The 17,543-nt window shown below is 39.6% G+C and overlaps 1 protein-coding gene across 12 annotated transcripts in view; it reads right to left on the bottom strand.

Moving 5' to 3' along the window:
• rbfox3a (RNA binding fox-1 homolog 3a) overlaps positions 1-17,543 on the bottom strand; it is a 1,578,835-nt gene that overhangs the window by 1,127,948 nt on the left and 433,344 nt on the right. For 3 of the 12 annotated variants that reach the window (XM_063074393.1, XM_063074390.1, XM_063074401.1), the window contains exon 2: positions 14,032-14,066. The exons of the other annotated variants lie outside the window; for them this stretch is intronic. The gene's annotated coding sequence lies outside the window, so the exon portion shown is untranslated. The remainder of the gene's footprint in view (positions 1-14,031; positions 14,067-17,543) is intronic. 12 annotated transcript variants of the gene reach the window in all.

Raw genomic sequence — 17,543 nt, 5'->3', positions numbered from 1 at the left:
AAGTGAGAGGCTGGGAGGTAACAGGTGGAGAAGGTAGACTGAAGAAGAAGGTATCTGATAGAAGAGGAAAGTGGACTATTGTAGAAAGGGAAAGAGGAGGTGACCCAGAGGGAGATGATTGTCTGGTGAGAAGAAGAGAAGAGGTAAGAGGGGAGCCAGAGTATGTTTAGAACGTAATAGTTAATAATGGAATGGAAATATTGGATTCCTTTAAAAAGAAACACATGAAAAGATGAGCAACACACACACAAAATGCTGGAGGAGCTCAGCAGGCCAGCAGCATTTATGGAAAGAAGTACAGTCAACATAGGGTCTCAGCCTGAAACATCAACTGTTATTTTTTCCATAGATGCTGCCTGGCCTGCTGAGTAAGAACACAGAACATAGAACATAAACATTTACAGCACATTACAGGTCCTTCGGCCCACAACATTGTGCCTACGACGTAACCTTCTCCAGGGACTGTCTTGAATTTCCCTAACGCATAGCGCTCTGTTTTTCTAAGCTCCATGTCCCTATCTGAGAGGCTCTTAAAAGAGCCTATTGCATCTGCTTCCACCACCGCCACCGGCAGTGCATTCCGCGCACCCACCACTCTCTGTGGAAAACTTACCCCTGACATCCTCTCAGTATCCATTTCCAAGCACCTTAAAACTATGCCTCCCTCATGTTAGCCATTTCAGCCCTGGGAAAAAGCCTCTGGCTATCCACACAATCAATGCCCCCCACCATCTTATGCATCTCTATCAGGTCACCTCTCATCCTCCATTGTTCCAGGGAAAAAGGCCAAGTTCACTCAACCCATTCTCATAAGGTACACCCCCCAAAACAGGCAACAACCTCTGCACTTTCTCTATAGTATTACATTGTTCCTGTCATGAGGTAACCAGAACTCCAAGTGGGGTCTGACCAATGTCTGATATAGCTGTAAAAAGTTCCTCCAGTAATGTGAGCGTGTTGCTCAGATTTCCAGCATCTGCAGATTTTCTCTTGTTTGAGACTTGAAAAGATGGGTAAGAGCAATAAAGGTTAAATTAAAATATGGTTCCTATAACCTAGTAAAATAACTATGAATGAGGGGAGCAAAATACAAAGTAAGAAAACCAAAATAAATAAAGGAGACGACAGATGCTGAAATCAGAGGAAAAAGGGAGCCATTGGAGGAATTCAGCAGGTCAGGCAACATCCGTGGAGGGAATTGAACAGTGGAGGTTTTGGGCTGAGACCCTTCCTTTGGACTGAACATTCATGATAGTGACACCAAGTTCCTAAACGCCCTCACAGTGATCACTACTACCACTATAATGACATTCTGGTGAGTGCGAAATGCCTATTGGATCTCAGCAGTTATTCTGGAAAATTTGCCGGCTGAGTGTCTGTTGGTTTGAAGGACACTGTTCACTTCCATGGCGAAGAACGACCAAGGAGGAATGACATTCACGATCATTCAATATATTTAACAGCCATTTCTCCTGAAGCATGGCTTAACTAGCTGTGAAAGTATTCTTGAGGGAATGATGATTGGAAGGATATTCATGATCAGGTTGTACCAGCTTCACACAGAAAAATGACCAGGAGAAGACCCATTCAAGAGTGAATATGGTGAGCAGGGTTGTGTCTTTAATGATATTCCTAGGCAATAAATTATTTTCTAGCTATGGGAGCACCTTTCAGGATAGACTATGGGTTTAGCATTGGGTCTGTTGTCACACTGGATGGGCAGCAGGTGGATGGCAGATGGTGTCGACGACACCAGGGCCCAGATATTTCAGGGAGCTCATTTATACTTGATCAGTGAACTGGGAATGCTGAGCTGGCATTTTTATGAAGGCTATTCTGTTCCTCATCCCTCTGCTTCTATAGAGAGAAACATCAAAAGCTTATTTTGTTGTGAAGTAGCCTGGAGCAGTGGCTTCCAGGACCAACTCATTCACTTACTTGGTCCAGAAGTACGTAGATACTTTATTGATCCCAAAGGAAATTGCAGTGTCACAGTAGCATTACAAGTACACAGATATATAAATATTAGAAGAGAAGTAGGAATAAAAAGAATAAGCAAATAATAGTTGTTAAACATGACAATATTATGTCTTCTGCGTATTTAAATGAGAGATTTTGTGAAGTCTTAACGACAGTTCAAGAAACCTTCTCGTTTGAATTTTTTATGTTGGTGACCTTATTGCTTTTTAGATCTTACAGCTTACAACAATAATCTGCAATTCAATGCATCCAATTTATCAATCTTTAGTTTATTAGTTACGAATACTTGAAAGCCCTGGGGCAACATTAGTGACACATTATGACAATACATGTCAAAATGATTTATTAAATGAAAATGCAACGGAAGAGCATTAAAAGTCGAATGCAATTGATTCTACTGTGTAAATAAAAAAACACAACACAAATATATATTCATATTGTAATCAGCATCTACTGTTATTCATATGATTAATCTCATCTAAATGACTCTTTATATGGGGTCCATTGGGATTGATTTTACTGGCACACAATCCTGTGAAAAGACGATTACAATGCATTAACACAAATACAAGCTGCAGACAGCTGTAGCTCCATTATAGTCTCTAACTCAAAAAATGCCTGATCACTCAGTTGGTCTGGGTCCAGATTCTTTCAATTCTTAAGACAACAAAAGTAACATTACAGAGGCCAACACAACATAAAACAAATGAAGGTCATAATGCCTATGAAAATATTGCCTCAAACTAAAGCATATTTTGTGGCTGTTAACATTTTCTTAATTCTTATTTACAACTTGCATCCTTACTTTCAGACTCCAGTCCCTACGGATTGGCAACATCTCCTCCACAATTTCCCTCATCACAGGTGCACCAGGAAGCTGTGTGCTTAGCACCCTGCTTACCCACTTTCCAGTTTTGACTGCGTGGCTAAGCAAGGCTCCAATGCCATTTTCAAGTTTGCTGACAACACCACTGTCATAGCCAAATCAAAGGTGGTGGCAAATTAGCATATAGAAGGGAGATTGAAAATCTGGTTGAATGGTGCCATAACAACCTCTTGCTCAGTGTCAGCAAGACCAAGGAGTGATTATTGACTTCAGGAGGAGGAAACTATAAGTTCATGAGCCAATCCTCATCGGGGATCAGAGGTGGAGAGAGTCAGTAACTTTAAATTCCTTTATCATTTCAAAAGACCTGTCCTGCTCCCAGCACGTAACTGCAATTGCGAAGAAAACACGGCAGTGCCTCTACTTCAATTGGAAGTTTGCGAAGTTTCAACATGACATCTAAAACTCTTACAAACTTCTATTGATGTGTGATAGACAGCTATTGACTGGCTGCATCATAGCCTGGTATGGAAGTATCAATACCCTTAAATGGAAAATCCTGCAAAAAAGTAGTGGATATGGCCCAGTTAATCATGGGCAAAGTCCTCCCCATCATTGAGCATATCCACACAGAGCATTGTCACAGGAAAGTAATGTACATCATCAGGGGCCCCCACCACCCAGGACATGCTTTCTTCTTGCTGCTGCCATCAGGAGGATAGTACAGGAGCCTCGAAACTCATACCACCCGGTTCAGGAATAGTTATTACCCCTCAACCATCAAGCTCTTGAACAAGAGGGGATAACTACACTCAACTTCACTTGCCCCAACACTGAACTGTTCCACAACCTATGGACTCACTTTCAAGGACTCTTCTTCTCATCTTCTTGATATTTATTGCTTATTTATTAATTATTTTTCTTTTTTCTTATTTTTGTACTTGCACAGTTTGATGTCTTTTGCACATTGGTTGTCCACCCTGTTGGTGCAGTCTTTCATTGATTCTATTATGGTTATTGGATTACTGAATATGCTCGCAATAAAATGAATCTCAAAGTTGTATATGGTGACATATATGTACTTTGACAATAAATTTACTTTGAACTTTGTATCCTAAATTTACCGGGCCATGATTAACTTTGTATGTTATTTTTCCACCAGTGGGAAAATGTTTCCATTGACAGGGCTATTGGTGACCAAAGGAAGGAAGCTAGCAAAAGAACCAAAAGAAAGTCCCTTTAGAAATAAAATACCACTGCAAATCTTAATGATTTGGATTGCTCTATTTGAGAAACAGTGACAGAAAAAAGGTGTTGGACATATATTCAATTGTACCTTCCAAAATTGGATGTATACTTGTAAAAGCAAGAACTAATTTGTGTTATAGGCTACAAAACAGGAAAATATAATTAATTGTTTCTCATGCAAAGTGCCAGTATGAACAAGATAGGCTAAATGATCCTCAGTGCTAAAATCTCATTTCATATTTGCTAACACTGGAAATGAAAAGCACAGGCCAATGTATTACTTGGATTTAAACATATGGACAACAGAGTTCTGTACAGCACCTATGTTCTGCCCGAGCTGTGTGCAGTTACACACTTACCTCATATCTACAATGGCAAGCTTCCATCCTGGAGTTTTCTGAAGTCGGTACTTGGCTAGTAGTCAGATATGAGTTCACTGTAGTTCACTTTACCCTACAATTTGTGGCTCAGGCTCGTTTAACTTGTAACAGACTTTCACTGCCTGGTACCAACCCTGCAGGGACCCCTTTTAACTCACGACTACTTTCACAACCCTCATCTCTTTCTAGTTTGCTAAAAGAGCAAGAATTCACTATTAACACACATCAAATATGCTGGTGAACGCAGCAGGCCAGGCAGCATCTCTAGGAAGAGGTTCAGTCGACGTTTTGGGCCGAGACCCTTCGTCAGGACTAACTGAAAGAAGAGCTAGTAAGAGATTTGAAAGTGGGAGGGGGAGGGGGAGATCTGAAATGATAGGAGAAGACAAGAGGGGGAGGGATGGAGCCAAGAGCTGGACAGGTGATTGGCAAAAGGGATATGAGAGGATCATGGGACAGGAGGCCCAGGTAGAAGGAAAAGGGGGAGGGGGGAAACCCAGAGGATGGGCAAGGGGTATAGTCAGAGGGACATAGGGAGAAAAAGGAGAGAGAGAGAAAGATTGTGTGTATATAAAAAAATAACGGAAGGGGTATGAGGGGGAGGTGGGGCATTACCATTGATGGCATGAACATTGACTTCTCTAACTTCCGCTAATTCCTCTTCCTAGAAGATGCTGCCTGGCCTGCTGCGTTCACCAGCATATTTGATGTGTGTTGCTTAAATATCCAGCATCTGCAGAATTCCTCATGTTTAAGAATTCACTATTCCCTGGTATGAATTTACTGTTCCCCTATACAAACCTAATGGGAGTCGGATGCTGAAAGGGAGAATCAGTCATCCCGGATGTTGCATAAGATGATTCTAGGGCAGCAGTAACTCTAATTTTTGTATTTTTGTTTTCTATTTTTGCATTTATCTGTCAGCAGGTGTTAAAACTTCTGATGCTCATCCCTAATTGCCTTTGAGAAGGCAGCGGTGAGGCACATTCATGAATCACTGCAGTCCTTCTGCTGAAGGGACTCCCACACTGCTCCTGTAGGGTATTCCAACATTTAGATCACATGGCAATGAGGGAACGGTAATATTTCTGAAGATTAGCTTCATTTGTCACACGTACATCGAAACAGGCAGTGAAATGTGTCATTTCCATCAACTCACATCACCGACGATGGTGCTGGGCAGCCCACAAGTGCCACCTCGCTTCTCGCGACAACGTCACACGCCCACAACCCCTGGTCAAGACTGTGTGGCTTAGATGGAAAAGTTTAGATTGTGGTATTCCTGTATGTTGCCCTCAGTCAAGTGTGTGACACTGTGTGGGGTGATCACTAACTCAGGAGGAGATTCTGTTACTCTCCGATGGACATATTTAGAGAGAAAAGACAGAAGATACAAACTGTGTAAGTATCATCCAACATAACTGCAGCCCAGTTTGCATTGCTTAATAGGGCAGTGCTTCCAAATTGAAAGACCCTTTTTGTATTTAGCACAATCTCTGCCAAAGTCTGAACTTTAGTTGCAGCAGTCACCATTGTGCCTCTTGAGAGTGGAACATCAGGTGTTTTCTGCCTAATTTCACTATCTTACAACCCACTCTTGCCTCATAACTACCTGCTTTAGGCTACAACTGATGTACCTTCCTGATGTCAGTAAACATTGTTATGGCATTTCATGTATCTTGGAAACACTTCATGGAATCATACAAATATACAACACAGTTAGGCACCTTTCAGCCCACCTCATCAATGCAGTAAGATGCACATCTACCTTAGTCCCATCTACCGGCTTTAAGCTCATATCCCTCTCTATGCCTTTTATATCCAAGCACCTGTCCAAATATCTTTTAAATGCTGTAATTGCATCTGCCGCTACCTCCTCTGGCAGTTTGTTCCAGTAACTCTCTGCCCGCAGGTCCCCTTTAAATTTATCCCCTTCACCATAAAGCTGTGCACTCTACTTCCAGGCATCCTTTAGTCTAGTAAAGATGATGCAGCTATCTGTCTCTCCCTCTCTCCTATTAGATTTCTCCTTCTTTAGCCCTTTATCGTTTCCACCAATTATCTCCCAGCCTCTCACTTCATCAAGCCGGCCAGTGGTATAGTGGCATCAGCGCCCGACTTCGGAGCGAAGGCTCCCGACTTCCAGTCCAGCCAGCTCCCCTGGCATGCTTTCCATCCGTGCTGGGTTGAGCATCGAGCTAGCGGCTTGACCTCGTGAAAAAGAAACTGCCTGCTACAGAAACACCAACAGCAAAAAGTTGATGGCCTATGGTCTCTTGTGAGTTTAAAAGGCAATTTCCTTCCTTTTTTCTCACTTCATCCCCCCCTCCCTCCCTCACCCACCTACCTTCCTCCTCACCTGGTTTCATCTATCACTGTCTAGCTTGTCCCCCTTCTCTACCTTCTCATTCGGCTTTCCCCCCTCAACTTCCAGTGCTGATGAGGTCTCAGCCCAGAACATCAATTCTGATCCACGATCCAAGAGCGGCAATCAATTTTATTCACCATATACATTTACATGTATTAAGAATTGTTGAGGTGTAACATGCAACAAAGACTGCATGACGGGTCGGGCTTGCTCTGGAATTGAAGGCCGTAATGACTTCAGAGTGAAGTTCGTAAATGCTTATATGTGCAAAGTTATAATAGATTCAGAATTCTCTACCACAAAAAAAAAGTTGGGTTGCTTCTCTCTTTAAAGCTGTACACCAAATTCCAAAGGTGGCTTTGTTAACAACCTACTGATGCAAAAGTGCAATGTACAACTCTGTTAACAAACAAGACCTCAGTTCATATTCTGCCAGATTAACGTTGAGAGCAGTTTCTGGAGAAGTTACGACTTTCAGTTCAAAGGCTGCAACGTGCACATACCTACCTCAAACCCTGCTGGATCGCTGGAGAAATAAATTATCACACTTGGCAAGGACTGAAGTAATTTTAGATCATAAAATGATTAGTATTGGATGATTCTAAATGGTTGCAGAAATTCACTGCAAAAAAAATTCCAGATACCAGGAAAGCATTCTAGAGGGACTATAATTCTTGAGACTCGTCGGAACTGGTTGACAAATTGAAAAACTAATGACAGTCACATTCTAAGTACATTCTCAAGATTTGGTTAGTGTATACTACTGCATAAAGGTGATAAAAGTAAGCCTGTTCTGAGACTTAAAAATAAACATATAAACAAAGTTGAGCTTGCTGTTCTTGTCTGCCGTAGATGGAGAACCTGACTGAGAACTTGATCAATGAGTAGAAACTGAATGTGGAGAGTGAGCAAGGGAACCATTGCAAGGTAGTGTGGGCGTTGATGAGTTGTCATACACTGCAGCTTCTAAACTTGAGGAAAATGAGTCGAGCAAGTTTCAGTAGGGCTTTTCACATAGAATAATTCAGTGGTCATAAGGGTAGTGTAAATTTCAGGATGTCATTTCACATAGATTAAGTCAGAGTACTGAATTAGAATTTTTGACTTGAACATTTCCACATTTCTATTGTTAATTTCACTGAAACCTGTGCACTAAGCACCAAGTTTGTTCATATTAAATTTAGCTGCAGCTAATGCAGGCACCCAATCCCATTCAACTTGGAATGATGCAAATTCAATCACCCCCTTAACCTTTACAAAACTAGTCTAGCCTGGTTTCTGCTGGTGATAATAATGGAGTATTGTAAACAACTCACAAAAACACACTTCAGAGATGCAGAAGACCAGCTTTGGATCACAAATTAATAAGTGTGCAATCATTTGCAGGTGCAAAGCACATGATGAATTATATGTGTCGATTATACAGCCATTATAATGATCACAACATTGAATTGTAAAATTGAGTTAATAACATTAACGCTGTTAAAAGCCTGCCTCTTTGTACTATTTTCTTCTTCCATGAAAATGTATGTTTACTAACAGATTGAAAAGTATGATAAACATAATCATTTAAATACATTTTCTTTTCATCTGGAATGAAAACAAAATATACAATACAGGTATTTTTCTCACTCCTTCCTTACTCTCCAAAATGTATTTTTGTTATCCAAAAGTAACTGGTGTTTCCTATCACATTTCATACAAAGATTCAAGCCTAGAATTTAGACCAGGAGCAAACACTGATGGACTGAAACCAACACTGGTTCCTGATGGGTAGGAATAGACTGTCCACAACTTATTAAGAATCCTAGACAGATTAAAGGGCAAGTTATTTTAATATAATATTTTCTGCCATTCATTATGATTGGCCCTGCATTTAGTTCTTAAGATGTTTGCTTTCTTTGTGATCTTCACAACACAATTGATAACTCTTCCATCACTTGCTTGTTTTTTGTCAAAGCTCTTGCCCTGTCCTTTGCAGTAAATATAACACCCAGCCCATACATGTAATTTCTGCTGTGAAAACATCCCTGATTCCTTCCAACGTGAGAGAGAAATTTACATGTGATGCCTTGAGTTGGATACTTACTCATGGTAACAACAGGAATTCTGCAGATGCTGGAAATTCAAGCAACACACATCAATGTTGCTGGTGAACGCAGCAGGCCAGACAGCATCTCTAGGAAGAGGTACAGTTGACGTTGGTCTCGGCCTGAAACATCGACTGTACGTCTTCCTAGAGATGCTGCTTGGCCTGCTGCGTTCACCAGCAACTTCGATGTGTGTTACTTACTCATGGTGCTGCCTTCTTTATCCAAAATACAGGTTAAGAGGTTGCATTACCTACATCACCTGACTGAATGCAAACACAACCCTATGCCTGCGGCACCAACTCAATTATCAACCTTTGCTTTCTCACACCTTCCCAACTAAGTGAAATCATCTCAAAAACAGTACCATCTTGGCCAAACGCTGAGCCAAAATAAACAATTCAGGATGTTTCTTGATATGACTTAAACATAGAAAATGCTGCACATACTCAGCAGGTCAGGTCGCATCATGGGGCAAGAAACAGGTAAATGTTTCAGGTCAGAGGCCATTGGTCTGAAATAAAAAGTAGACAAAAGAAGCTAGGTAAACTGCGGGGAGAATAGAGGCTGGAAGGGATGTCTCTGGTAAAGTAACACTAGAGTGACAACAGTAATAATCTGTAAACAAGGTTATCTGACCAGTGAATGACAAGGAGCAGTTAGGAAGTGATAACAAAGACAAAAGAACAGAGAAAAGAATGTGCTTCACAAGCTGCTTGTTTCTTTTCCAGTTCCAATAGAGCCTCTCCAACCTGAAACATTGATTCTGTCTTTTGCCACAGGTGCAGCCTTATCCACTTCTACCATTTTCTGCTTTTGTCTTAGATTGCCAGCATCTGCAGATTTTTTCACCTGTCCGTTTGAATGTTTTAGATAGACTTAAGTTCCCACCTTTCCCTTGCTATTGTTCAACATAGATCTCCCCTTTGCAAATTCTCTCCATTCCCAATGTAAAACCAATTGGTTAAAGACCATAAAACATGGATGTATTGCAAACGTAACTGATTTTCACCAGTGCGCTTTCACTTTTTGCTAATGCGAAAGAGTGGTCCTGTCTTTTGTAGCTTTGATGCAAGGTCCCATTCAAATAGTCTATATTTTCATCTTCATCTGCTAAGGAGCACCCTGTGCATTTTCAGTATGTATCATTTTTGCTACGGATGACAGACACCATACCAATGAATAAAGTAGAGTCAAAGTAACCACTGTACATGGAGCCATCTAACGGCACTGTCTCCACAGAGTCAGAACTGCCAACCAAACTTCAGCAGGAGTATGGAATAAAAATGGGGCATCATACATGAAGGCATCAGCTCATCCAGTATTCTTTCAAATCTCAAATCTGCATGGAGCACTCCTAAAATGACAGCAGACATGTATGACACCATAGCAAATATTCAAGATCTGATGCAGACCAGTAGCACCTGACATTTAGAATGCTTCCCCAGATCAGCACAGGAGACAATTAGGTACCATCTCAAGTGGCCTCACTGAGATGAAAAGTTAAATACTGACAGTATAAGGAACTCTGACAGCTAACTTAGCCAAATGATCAAGCAGGTTGGTCAGTTCACTTATCACCCTGCTGACAGAAGATGCATACACTCGGCACCTCTCTTTCTCTGATGCCTGTCAGTTCTTGCTTGAACTGTCAGAGGGCTCTGTTTTAGACAACCGAAACATATTCAAATGGAATGCAGCTGCTGTATAAGCTGCTCAGACAGACTTTGCACAGGCTACCCACTCCTCACAATGAGGTGACAATCGACACTAGATTGAAGAAAGCAGCAGGGAAAGTGCGAGAGGGCATGGCTGAAATGCAAATGCACTCAAAATATTTTGTTGCTTTATATTTTCATAAGAACAAAGGTATCTTCAGCAATGATTTCTTGTACAACTGAAAGGGAGAAATGTGCCTGACATGCGATCTGTTTTGTTTTCTCTTGTGCAGTTTTGATGTTGGAAGACCTGTTGTTTCTTCCATAGATGTGGGGTTTTGTATCAGGTGTATGAACAAATCATGCTTAATAACTCATACTAAGATTGTTATGCAAAGATATTAAGAAAACTGTGGGCAAGTTTTGTTCTGACATTTTTATTGTTGAGCAATGAATGACTGAGTTTACTTTTTCCTTAAGCCTCCAAGAGGTAAATGAGTTTATTCATCTGCAATCCAATTCTGGGGCAATGAACAATTTACAAATGTGGTTAAAGCCCTTTAGGTTGACATTTTCCATGCATCAAAGACTGGCTTGCTTGTGTCTATCATCAGCCATTGTGCCATATATCAGCTGGAAAATGAACTTTGGAATTAACTGAAATGTCAATTTTTCTCCCCAATGATTCCCCAGCCATGCCCCACATCACCACCTGAATTCCATATCAACAACAATTAACAATGGATTGGTTCAGATATAACAGTTAAGATGGAGAAAAAGAAAAAAGAAACACGAGGAAAACAAAAACAGAAGACGTGCTGAGTAATATAAAATCATTTCCACAACTTGCATCGGAATGGTGCATTTAGTACAGTGAAACATCCCCAGGTGTTCCACAGGCGGTTCATCAAACAAAACTTGATTAGGTATTCGTAAAAGTTAGCAAAAGTTTGACCACTAAAGCAGATTTTAAAGTGTCTAAAGAAAGAGGGGCAGCGAGTCAGAGAACTGAGCATCCAAGTTAGAGAACAAATGGTTACCTGGCACGAGCCAATGAAAATTAAGGATATGGAACAGGGATTTCAGGTGTATAGATACATCGTGCAAAAAAACAAAAATGTGTCAGGATTGCAGGGCATAATTCAGGCTGCTCTGGCAAAATAAAACCAACATTATCAGGATGTCCAAGCAAGCTGAGGCTCAGTTTTTAAAACATCTGTTAGATTGAACAGGAAAGGCGGGCTCATTATGCACCATGTCTATCAATACAAATAGGACCAAATCAGGCATCACAATGCAAAATTAGGCTGCTGGGCTGGACAGTTATGTTAACGTAAATCAGGTCTACTAGACTTCTGCTTAGGTATACTGGGTTTAGCGTTCATGCATCATTAATGGTATAAAAAGGAACAAAAAGCAACATCCCACAAATTTGTAAGTTCTAAAATATGATTCAAATCACCCGACAGCCACAATGAAGGTTTCAAAATGCCCCATAAGGTGCATTTTTCTTTTCATTTCAATGTTTGCCATTAACTATGTCTGTTTCCTGCATTAGTACCTTGCAATTCCCTTCGTCTATGTGGATATTAAATGTTTTCCATATCATTTACTTTGATTGTATTTTAAATGAAGTTCATTTGTAATGCCTTCTCTGAGTTCTATATTCTAGCTACCATATGATTTGTGCTCTCCCAACAGATACTGCGTGGCCCAGTGGTGTAGAACTATTCTGAGTTTACATTATCTAATTTTAGTGCACTCGTAACAATAATGCTGCATGGGCAAGGCAACTTGCCAACTTCAGAATGAACAGACAAAGTTGGTGACAGATCTCACCTCTCTTTAACACTGCAAAAGTCGATTAATTATAATTTGAATGCAGGTGGGACATAATTTTTCTACAAATGCCCATCATATTCTCTGTGCATGATTGTAATCATCCAGATCCTTGAAAATTTCACTATCACTGAAAAAGCTGTTGATGTCCCATGCAATAATTCTGTCAGCAATTAATTCAGTTCAGTAATTGTACCCTCAGGACTGCCAGATTTCTCAGATATAGCAACAACTCATCCAAGTTCTAACGTTCTGGCTGTGTAGATTCTCTTCCCAAGATATACTTCTTGGAATCTTGCACATAAGCATCCTTACCTGAAATTTTATTCCATTCTTCTTCTAAGGAAGAGTTCCATTCCCTCAGTTCAGACTGAATTTACAAATGACAAGTACACAGGTCCCTCGACTATGGAAAAACTGAGATGCTGCCTGCTTTAAATAGATTAATTTCCCCTGACTCTTTAATTTATTATCATAATACAAGCGTAACAACAACTAATTAAATAATATGGCAAGCCACATCCAATCTGCATGGGCATTTAGGCCACTGCTAAATTTATTAGGACCTTTACCACATAAGCTGAAGAGTCTTTATAGGTTTTGTTTTAATCCTAAAATAAGACTATTGCAATTGTTTCAAGATTTATTTGTAAACATTTGAGATTAGTCAGACCTATAGACTCATGTTCAAGGACCCTTTACAAAGTATGTTCTTAAGATTATTTTTAATGGCACAATTTGTCTTCTTATGCCATTGTTATTTGTCAACCTTTGTTTATATTACACAACAATCTTTGTTATGTATTGTTCATTTTTTTTGTAAATTCTGTTGTATTTTTCCTGTGAATGTCTTTAAGAAAATGAATCTCAAGGCAGTATATGGTAACATATGTGTACTTTGATAACAAATTTACTTTGAACTTAGAGCAGATGCAGCAAGAAGTCTAAGAATAGATGACCATTTAAGCCTTTAATGGACACAGTTTCTTGGTTATGAAACTTCAAGGTTTCCTAACCTGAAATGGATTTGAAGATAGGAGGACGATCTTCTTCAATAAGTCCACATATCTCCCTGCATTTCTCCTTCCCATTCACCACCAAAAAAAAACCCAATTCCAGAGTTCATAGAGGGTTACAACTGGCATCTAATGTACTTCCCAGTGTGGTCTAGTTATTTTGAAATCCTGAATATTCCAAAAAATAACAAAGCCAAGAATGAAATGACTTAATGTACAAAAAATATAACTGAATATTTCTAATTCTAAAATATTAAATTATAAAGCAATTTAAAAAATAACAAACACAAAACTTCCTGAGTATTACAACGTGCTAAAAAAAGTAACAAACAAAAATTATTGGGTGTTTTTTTCATTAAGACAATATCATTCATAAATAAGCAATGTTTTCATTGAGTTCTTCCTTTACTACAAGCTTAATAAGTCAGCTGACATCTTTATTTTCAGGTTACAGTTCAAACTTTTGTTCAACATAATGATGATTAATTATTAAAAGCCTTATTTGCTTTCTTACATTAACACCAATAAGAAGTCAATGATAAATAAGCAGAAACATATTTTCACACTGCTTGGAGATGGTAATCAGAACTAATAGTTTAATGGCTCTCTATTGAGGCAATAATTACCTGATCAATGTAGTCACTTCCTCTGGCCTTCTTATCTGAGAATGCAACAGATACAGATCACTTGTGTCATACACCTTAATCGTTTCATGAATTCAATTATTGAACCATTGCAACAGGAAATGAGGACACTTTGAGGTTAGTGGAGACCCTGCTCTTATCACTAATTACATTACTGTAGGAGCTTGTATTGCTATAAAGGAACCAGACAGGAAAACATGGGATGTTGCAGCTTGATTCAACAACTAGACAAAGGTTTCAGTCCGTTTTGGTATACATTGAAAAACAACATTTTACAATTCAAGACTGCAATCTCAGGACTCATCCCAAATCCATAAGTAAATGATACACAAATAGATTAAACTAAACGTGATCAAATATAATTAGGCATATCAATTTGGACTAGGGAATGTACAGTATTTTATTTAGTCTAATGCTTTTCTTCTCTAAGCACTGAATTGTAAATTTGTCTATCACACTTCCTATTTCTTTCATATGTGGAAAACTGAATCTACAATAAATTTAAGACATATCCAAACGTTCATATACAAATGGTAAACTCTTCTTCCATATTATTCTGCATGGTTATGGAATAGACCTTCCAAATATTAGTGATGTGCTTTGTTTTGTAAATTTGAGGGCGATAGAAAGATTGAATTTCGATTTAATTTACAATCTCGATGCTTGACTAGATTAAAGCGGAGGACTTCTTGCAGTGTCAAAGTCTGCTTGTTCAAGTAATTATTAGGTGACAAGTTCTCTTCAGAAATAGCTGATATGTCCACCAAACCTGAAATTTCCCTAAAGCTTGCAGAATTCAATGCCACTCATTGTATAAGCATATGTAAAAGGAAAAGGAAAGTTGATTAGTCATGTTAATCAAATGCACAGGATGTTCAATTGATTGGCATTTTCCAAATTACTAACTAAGGCTTGGTCAGACACGTGTGCGTGTGTGCACACACGCACACACACACAGAATCTGTGTTGCAAAGTTTGATTAGTATAATAAACATCTACATCTCACAAACCTTACCTTTTAAAATTACTAGCCAAGGAATGTAGTTAGTCTTTTCCAGAAGCTAGCAAAACTTGAAGAGTTAATTCCATCAAATAATTAATTCCCCATTTACTTATTCTTTGATTCTTTTATGTCCACATCACCATGAGTTTTGAAAAACTATTCGGAATTTATTACATCCTAGTCCTTTATAATTCTGGAAGGCTCCACCAAATATTGACTACTCTATTTTTAAAGCCTCTTTTGAGAACAATGAGCTGAACATTAGTAGCCATCAGCTGCTGCTGGTGTTTCTCTCTTGCCACTATCCCACTGTGGATGCTTCTATGAAAGTGACCCAGCACTGCCTCCTTCTGTAACCATCCCCCATCTTGCCCCATGATCTCCTGCCCATGGGACAGCCTCTGTTAGATTTCATTTCACTAGGCTGAATATCACCAACTTTTCCTTCCTTGCCCACATATTAGTCGATATTAATAATAATTACCTCTCTTTATATATTATTTTCTCCTCCTCCAAATCCAACATCAACAACACTCTCCTTGAGAACCATTCAACTCCCATTTCACATTTTAACCTCCCATCTCCCACCCGCTATTATTCTTCAAATTAATTGAACATCCCAAATGTATGCTCATCTTTATTGGAAATTTCAGGCTCGATTCCAATCAGGTTTCTTCCCCTCCTACAATGTGAAAGCAGTTATAAATTGCATCCTTTGTCACAGAAGTAAACCATACCTCCTTGTCCTTCTTGACCTGTTTAAAACCTTCAATGCACTTGCTTACACATTCATCTTCCAAACCAATCCACTGCTGTTTATATGTTCATATGGCAGGTGGATTCTCGTCATTAAGTACCAAGGTGGCGAGGGCAGGTCACAGACTGGATGTCTAGTGGTGAATGACTCATGTCCTGATACCCAAATCTTGTCCACTATTTATTTAAGAATTTCCCAACAAAACTATACACCACTGTGGCTTAAAAATTCAGAATCTCACTGTTCTTCAAATTGTTGGGTTAAAACGCTGGAACTCCTCATCCAAGTAACTTGAAAGATCATATTCACCATGGACTTCAGTAGTTCAAGCCGAGAGTTTATCATCACTTTAAGTGCATTGTGTGAAGGGCCCCAAATGACTTTGCCATGATTAAAGAGAGAGAGAAAAAAATAAGTGACTCTCTTTGTGGCCCCTTCTAAATTCTGTTGATTCCAAACACCTACCTGCTCACTGCCTCAAAGTCCAAGATCTTAATTGCTTCTAGTCAAATTTCAATTTCATATCTGAAGCCATTTCCATTTACCCTATTACTCTACTTGGGATCATTTGGACAACGGGAACTCATACATCAGGCAGCTGTCCAATGTCTCCAACTTAGCATTCAACATAATCACCCCATCTACACATGTCAAACTTCAATAGCTGAGCCTCTGTACCTCCCTCTATCACTGGATACTCAACTTAGTCATTAGCAGAACCCGGTCAGTGAGGACATTTCCTGCTCCCTTATCATTACAGGTGCACCTAAAGCTGTGTGCTTAGCCCCTGCTCCAGTTCATATACACATGAACAGTGCACTAAACTCAGCTCCAATGCAATCTGTAAGTTCAGCACAATGGCATTGGTGTTGTTAATAAACCAGCTTACCAAAACGAGAGAGGACTCTCATTTGAGCGGTGCTGCAACAAAAACCTCTCTCTTAACATTCGCAAAACTAGAGCTGATTGTTGACTTTAGGATGGGGAAGGAGGGCAAGCATGAACCAATCTACATTGGAGGAAATTAGCTGTGGAGAGAGTCATCAGCTTTAAATTCCTGGACATCAACTCATTAGATGCCCAGCACATAAATGCAAGCATAAAGAAAGTAAGCATTTACTTTGTTAGGATATTAAGGAAGTTCAGCCTGTCACGAAATACTAACAAACTTCTATAGATGAACTGTGGAAAGTATCCCGATGGCTCGCATTACAGCAATTCGAATGCGCAGGAACCTAAGAAGCTGCAGAGAATAGTTGACTCAGCACATCACAGCATAGGCACATCCCTTCCAACCACTGGAGGTGTCTACAGGAAGTTGCGCCTTAAGAAGACAATAAACCCCACCCATCAAGATCATGCATCTTTTCAAGCTTCCATCGAGCAGGAGGTACAGAAGCCTTTAGTCTCACACCACTTGGTTCAAGAGCAGTTACTTTCTTGCAATCATTTAGTTGTTGAACCAACCAGCAAAATCCTCATCTCTACATTTTAGCAAACCGTGACCATTCTGATCACTTTGCACTATAATGGATATTGTTTCTTTGTTCTAATTATGTTCTTACAAATATTGTACATAATTTGTGCTTATATTTCTTGTGAGTGATAGCTTTTCATTGCACCTATGCCTACGTGTACATGCGCAAAAAGACATGATCTCTACTTTGACCTCACTCATTTCTGCCCTTGGGTCAGCTCACGTGCTGCTAAAATGCCTGCCATCATTAACTCCAA

This window comes from Mobula hypostoma, chromosome 22 (assembly GCF_963921235.1).
Source record: "Mobula hypostoma chromosome 22, sMobHyp1.1, whole genome shotgun sequence".
NCBI classification, from domain to species: Eukaryota; Metazoa; Chordata; class Chondrichthyes; order Myliobatiformes; family Myliobatidae; genus Mobula; species Mobula hypostoma.
Note: the sequence above shows the minus strand (reverse complement) of the source record. Positions and strands in the feature narration are given on the sequence as shown.